Source organism: Rutidosis leptorrhynchoides, chromosome 2, assembly GCF_046630445.1.
Source record: "Rutidosis leptorrhynchoides isolate AG116_Rl617_1_P2 chromosome 2, CSIRO_AGI_Rlap_v1, whole genome shotgun sequence".
NCBI classification, from domain to species: Eukaryota; Viridiplantae; Streptophyta; class Magnoliopsida; order Asterales; family Asteraceae; genus Rutidosis; species Rutidosis leptorrhynchoides.
The window spans coordinates 7,631,628-7,639,069 of NC_092334.1; positions in this window are offsets into that span (position 1 = coordinate 7,631,628).

The window sequence follows — 7,442 nt, forward strand, 5'->3', positions numbered from 1 at the left end:
TAAATTAATCATATCTTTTCTAATTAATATGATATTTTATATGTATACTTATGATTTGATTTTATATATTTCAGGACCACCCGTAAACAACACGAGAAGATTAATCATAAGACCTCATGATTGTACGCAACACGTCATTTGACAACACGGTACTTTATGTACGCAACACGTCATTTGACAACATGGTACCATGGGTCGAGATTAATTCTGATCAATACGAATATGATGGGGTCTTTATTTATTTTATTGAGCAACTAATTGTGGACCACTAACATCGGACTGCTAACTACGGACTAAGAAAATATTAAAAGTATTAAAAGTATATATATATATATATATATATATATATATATATATATATATATATATATATATATATATATATATATATATATGTAACGATTACTTGAAAAGAAAATATGTTGATATATTATATATATATGGTTAGGTTCGTGATATCTATCGGAGACCAAGTCGAGTTAAATACCTTCAAGGCAAAAGTGAGTATATAGTCCCACTTTTAAACTCTAAATATTTCGGGATGAGAATACATGCATTTTATGATTTACGTTATGGACACAAGTGATTAAAAATATATATTCTACGTTGAGTTGTACCACTGGCATACTTCCCTGTAACTTGGTAACTACTATTTACATGAGGTATTGTAAACGCGAATCCTGTTGATAGATCTATCGGGCCTGACAACCCCAACCGGACTGGACGACCAGTATTCAACGGTTGCACAGTACTTCATTTCGGTGACTACACTTGGTACGGTGTAGTAAGATTTCATAATAAAGGGAATATGTGACGTTGATTAAATGTTAAGTATGGTTATCAAGTGCTCAACAACTTAGAATATTTTTATTAAAACGTTTATGTATATGAAATCTTGTGGTCTATATTTATAACGCTGCTAGCATTAAACCTATATCTCACCAACTTTATGTTGACGTTTAAAGCATGTTTATTCTCAGGTTCCTAGAAGTCTTCCGCTGTTTGAATATATGTTAGAGAAACCATGTGCATGGAGTCATACATGTTTTATTCGAGGAAGCATTGCATTCACAAAATCATCACCGTGTATTTATTTTGACTGCATTGTCAACGGAAGTATTCTTGTAAACTGTTATTTTCGGTGATTGTCTACATGTAGAAATCATCAGATGTCGAAAACATTGAATTTTAAATATTCATTTATGGTATATCTTTTTTCAAAAGAATGCAATGTTTATAAAACGTATCATATAGAGGTCAAATGCCTCGCGATATAATCATATGTTATTCTATTCGTCCCTATGGATTGGGTCGGGTTGTTTCACCAAAGATCCTAATTTCAAAGATAATGAAGGAATCACTGTCTTTAGGGAACCAAATTACACGTATATAATTGCTCTTGGGGATGGTAGTGATGAAATGTACCCAGCTTGGTCTTCATGTGATCAGGTAAACATTCTAATTATCAATCTCGTGTTGTTTATAATTAGTAAGCAAAATGGAAGTGATGTTTTTTATAAACTGGAACAGGTGCAAGGTAAATATTGCGACCTTGCGTCTGGAAATGTACTTGGACGCAAGGTTAGTCTTGCGACCTTGCGTCTGGTAATGTGCTTGGACACAAGGTAAGTCTTGCGACCTTGCGTCTTCGTGTAATTTGGACGCAAGGTTCTTTTTGCGTCCTGCGTATGGATGGTTTTCTGACTAAACATTCTTTCTGTTTCAGATCTTGATCCCAGTACACTTTAGACAACCAGAACATTTCTTGCTGCTATCATTAAAGTTAGAAGAAATGAAAGTTTTTGTGTACGACAGTTTACCCGGTCTTGCAAGTGAATCGCTACAACATGTTGTCACAATGTTGTGTGAAAACTTGCCCGTCTACTTGCACGCGATTGACTACTATAACAAGACGCCAGAATCACAGCTTGAAGATTACTATCAAAACAATGAGAGTATGGAGTTGATGATTGAAACTGGGCGTAATGTGCCAGTGCAGGCAGGTGAAACCGGTGACTGTGGTGTTTGGGTGTGGATCCATATGGAGAGACTGGTGTTTGCACAGGAGGGGCTTGATGACATTGGAGATCCAAAAAAGGCTGCACAGGAATATAGGAACAGAATGGCAAGGACATTCTTCCATGCACGTTTTGATACACTACCGCCACCACCAGAGGAAAAAGATGCGACAAAGGATGCTAAAAAGGCTGCACAGGTTGTATGATTGTACCCTTGTTGATATGTATATATGTATATGTGTTGTTGAACTTGCTATTTTGTAGGTTGTAATTATATGATACAAGTACTTACTAGTAGGTCTATATAAATGTGACTCGGTTTGGAAAGAATAGACTGTAAGAGTAGCAGGGTTTGGAAGAAAGATGGACTATCTTGCGACCTTGCGTATGTGTTGATTAAGTCGCAAGGTCTATCTTGCGACCTTGCATACGTGTTAATGAGGTCGCAAGGTCTATCTTGCGACCTTGCGTATCTGTACATGGTTGGACTTAAGGTTTAATGATAGCATAGATAAACCAAAATATAGATTATCACACATAACATAGATAAACTTCGAGAATTTATTACAACCATCGATATGACATAAAAAAAATACAATAGGAAAAGAAAATAAATAGACTTGGAGATTGGTTTACTAATTATCGCTCGCTAGATTGCACGTTGCATAAAACTGAGACTGGTAAGCATGAAACGCTTCTTTGTCAGTGAGTTTCTCCTTACCCTTTTTCGACTTTGAAGTTGAGGCCGATGTTTTTACTACCCTTTTCGTGGTTGGTTCACCAGTTCGATTAACTAAAGATTTGCACGTATCCCTACCATGACCTGGTTCTTTGCAACGAGTACATGTTCTTACTATTTTTTCAGTGTCTTCACCCGTTGACGGATGACGTTTTGTTGATTTTGGGTGTCCGGGATCTCTTTTCGGCTTAATGGGAGGGTTTACAATTGGTAAGACGTTGGGCCCCGGATCCGACCATTCAGACCGATGGGGCAAAGGAAGGTTCCATATACGTATTTATATAAGTTTCTGTCGTGAACCAATGAGATACAAATTGAGTAACATCAGCTACTCCAAATAGTCGTGCTGCTGCAATAACATGTCCGCAAGGTATGCCTGATCCCTGCCACTGCCCACATGAACAAACTTTATCTGCTAGATTAACGAGGCCATTTTTTCATCCATCGCGCACTTCTACTAGATTGTTTGTCGATGGAATTGCTTGTCATCTTCTTGACTTTTTCGTCCTCTTAGCTAGTTTATGTTCAGCATATGGAGTAACAGTTGAAGTAAGACTAACCGATTGGTTGCGATGTTTGAAATAGCTTGTATCGAAGCGCGAAAAAATTCCAATAACATGCAAATAGGTAGTTTTCGAGCATGTACGGATAGTGCATTAACAGACTCTACACTGTTGCTAGTAAGGTATGAATACCTAACATGTTCCGCTCTACTTCTAGACCATTTGTGGAACCCGACATCACTTAAAATTTTGTAAGACGCTTTTAATCTTCTTCGAAATACATTAAGATGATCCTCAAAATCCGACGCACGATAAGCTTTGACCATTTTCCAATAATGCCATTCAAAATATTTGAATTTGTTGGATTTACTTTTAATGCTTGCAAACAAATGACGAGCGCAGAAACAGTGAAACGCTTCGGGGAACACGGTTGAAACACCATGTGCTATTGGCAAACCTCGATCCGAAATAAAAGTAAGCTCTGACATACGATCACCCATTCCCCAAGTCATCAAATGGTCTCGTAGGTTACCCAAAAACCAATCCAAAGACTCGTTTGTCTCGCCGCCAGCAATTCCATAAGCCAATGGCAAAATTCCATTATTGCCATCCATCGCAACAGCAACTAAATTTGTACCCAAATATACTGCCTTCAAATGCGCTCCATCGACGATGATTATCGGGCGACAATGTTGAACAAATGATCGAATCTGCAGGAATGAACAATGTTAAAACAAATATGTTTTTAATTTTTTAATCGATACGCAAGGAACGCAAACATTAAAATTTTTATTAAATGGTAATAGTGATACTTACAACTACGCCAAGGGAATAATAACACATCAGAAATCTATTTTCTTTGTCTGTGATCAAATTCGTTACGCTTCCGGGGTTGTGAATCTTAATGTTATGTAGGTAAATTGGAAGCATTTGGTACGACTCTTCACTACTCTAGCATCTGTAATGTATGACATTTGGCCCTCCATGCTTGATTGTAAGATATGCTGACACCGAATCGGCTGCCTATATCCGCACGTATATCGTTTGCTTTAGATTCCTGGTTTGCAGATTTGAATGAATCCACAAGCATACTACCCAACACCTTTTTGGTTGCATGTTTATTGTTTCCCATAATTAGTGTGCGTGAGCATGTGTGTACGTCATGCAGTTTCTTTACCATAAAGTTTTGAGTGAATCATATTCTGTAAGCACTACATTTCCACTCACAGTTTGGCAACACACATTTAGCAGTGTATCGAGATTTGTCTGACTTTACAGGCTTTATTTGGAAGTTTTCTTCAAGACATTTTGTAAATAGGGTGTTTATAAACTCTTCTTTGTTCAAGAAAGTTTGACGGACTTTAATTAAATCTGACACCCTATACGTGGTTGGTATTTCAGTCGTCTGTTCGCGCTCTTCCTCATGCTGACTCAAAAGAGTTGGAATATTCCAGAACGGATCTTGCTTTTCTTTTTCATATTGGAATTCTGTGTCTCCGTCTTTTCCTCCATCTGAATCACTATCTTCGACAAGAGGTACCTCAAACGGGTGGTCTAATTCTTTAATTTTACATACATTTTCAAGACCATAGTTATGCAAATCAAACTCTTCTGTGTTTGAAAGTGGCAATTCAGGTTCTTCCACTTTCAAATTGTTACTTGCGAGGTTTTCTTCGGTATCATGTTGTAGTAAGAATTGTTGTGGTTGGTGTTTTGGTGATTTTGGTTTTTTTGGTACCTCTTTTTCTTGGTTTTGTTGTAGTAGTGGTTGGTTTGTCGAGTATTTTGTTTCTGGATTTCGTTGTGGCTGATGCATTATTACTCTATCGACAATATAAATATCAATAGGACCATTTACAATTGCATATTGTAAAAACTCTTGAAAGTCTTCATCATCATCAGTAATATCAAAAACTTGATTATTAAAAACGTATCTCATTGAAACAGCTGCATTGGGTGGGAAGTCAATCTTTTTAAGAACATTTTTTAACAATATTCTCCGATTCATTGGTTTTACGGGCGCAATTGGGAGTCTTAACCGAATTCTAAAACAATCTCGTGGCATATATATATATATATATGGGTATGTTGTTAATGTACTCAAAAGAACCCCCACAACATATATTAACAACAAATTTATCATCATTAACACAATTCATAACGACAAAAATTAGTGAAAAAATGGTTAAAATAGTACCTTAACGTGGGTATAAGCTCTGCATTGAAAACTTTTGAAATTTTTATGAGACTGTGATTTCAAAGTCTCAGGGTCAATCTATATATAGGGACAAAATATTATCCGTAAAAATCTAGGATATCTGACGAAATCTTATCCACAAAATCGTATTTCTGATCAGATAAGGTCGCAAGCTCGCAAGACGCAAGGACGCAAGCTTGCGCCTTGCGAGGGCAACTCGCAAGGCACCTTGCGTCTTGCGAGGGCAACTCGCAAGGCACCTTGCGTCTTGCGAGGGCAACCTGGCAAATTTTTTTTTTTTTTAGGCTCCAGCGCAAAAAACTTGCTGAGAATGGGCATTTTGGCTATAATCCCCTAGTTAAACACATAAGCCCAACAAATAAAATAGATGGGGAGGGTGATGGTCCAATCGGCCGAATGGCCCAAGGGAGTCCTTCTCGGGCTCTCGTTTTACAAAAGCGTGTATTCGTGGCTCGTTTCAAGTGCAGTTTAGACGTACCGAAGGCCCGGAACGCTATACCGATCGTTAAAACGCAACCAAACGTTTAATTTATTAAAAACCCAATAATTTAAATATTTTTAAAAAGTTAATAATTATTAAAATAATTATCAAAATAAACCCGAGCGTTTCATTGCTCGAAAAGCAGTTTTTGCAGTTATTTAAACCGTAGCGTTTTTATCGTATTTCTTTATTCGAAATATATTAATCGATTAATATTAACCCATATTAATTCAAATAGCCCACCAAGGATCACGTATGCATTTAATACACTTAAACACATAAAAAATCAAATAATCGCTGTTAAATCAATTAAAAGAAAGTTAACGGAAATGACGGAAAAAGCAGGGTTGTTACATATTGCAAGTTCAACATATCATTTTTAAATACTATGTAATAATCAATCTAAAAAAACTCTTTTTCTATTTTTCTATAACATAATTCCTTAAAAGATCCCGCGAATTCGCGGGTCTTTAACTAGTATAATTATATTTAACTACACATTATATACCTATACTAGCTTTTAAGAGCCATGCGTTGCACGGAGAACCCTAATAAAAACAAAGTATAAAATATGAATGAAGTTATTAACAAACAACAAAACATCATCCATCCATATTAAACATATAGCTTGACTTTTAAACAAAAAAGTTTTGCATTCAACCAATCTAAGTAAGTTTATTCAATGAATGTTGTAAAAATTATTAAAGTCTATGACAGATGTTTGTAAAAGAAACTGAAATATACGCGTAACACTTTAGTTGTTGAACACATCAAAGTAGTAAAAAGTACGGTACTTGCTGCAGTACTTGAAAGAACATGTTGAACCCGGTTTGAGTTTATTTTTTCTTCTAAAAATAAACATCAAGATGTCTGATCTGGTTGTCCATTGATGTTGTATTAGCTCAATCAGTTATTTTAGGTGGCAATTTGGGCGGGTCGGTTAACAGGCCAATGGGTATTATTTTGGTACATGTCAAAACACAAACGGGGATTTTTCAATCACTCCTGATTTTAGTATCAGAAGTGTTCTTCCAACTCGATCACGAAAATTTGCTCTGAACAGTTTCCCTGTCTCGCCTTTAACTGCAACTTCATCGCATAAAAAAAATAAAAAAAATTTGAGCACAAGTTCTATAAATACTCAGATAATTTCACGACAACATAAGCAGTAATAATAATAATAATAAATTATTGTTATACGATACTGAAGTAGCTTCAGAGATATTTAAATTATTATTACATTAATGAAATGATGATCACTAACCCAACGTATTTCTTCAGGCTTATAAGTTGATTTCCATTCAAGTGTTTCTTCCAACATCTTTTTTTGCTTTGTCTACGTTCCTGTTTTGGGCTTCAACATATCTTCGCAAGCATGCATCAGTACAGTAGAATACGTTACGTCCAGATAAGGGTCCAAGTGCAGCTTTAAAGCTCATTAACCTGCATTGAACTGCATTGACCAAAAACAATCAATAGAAAC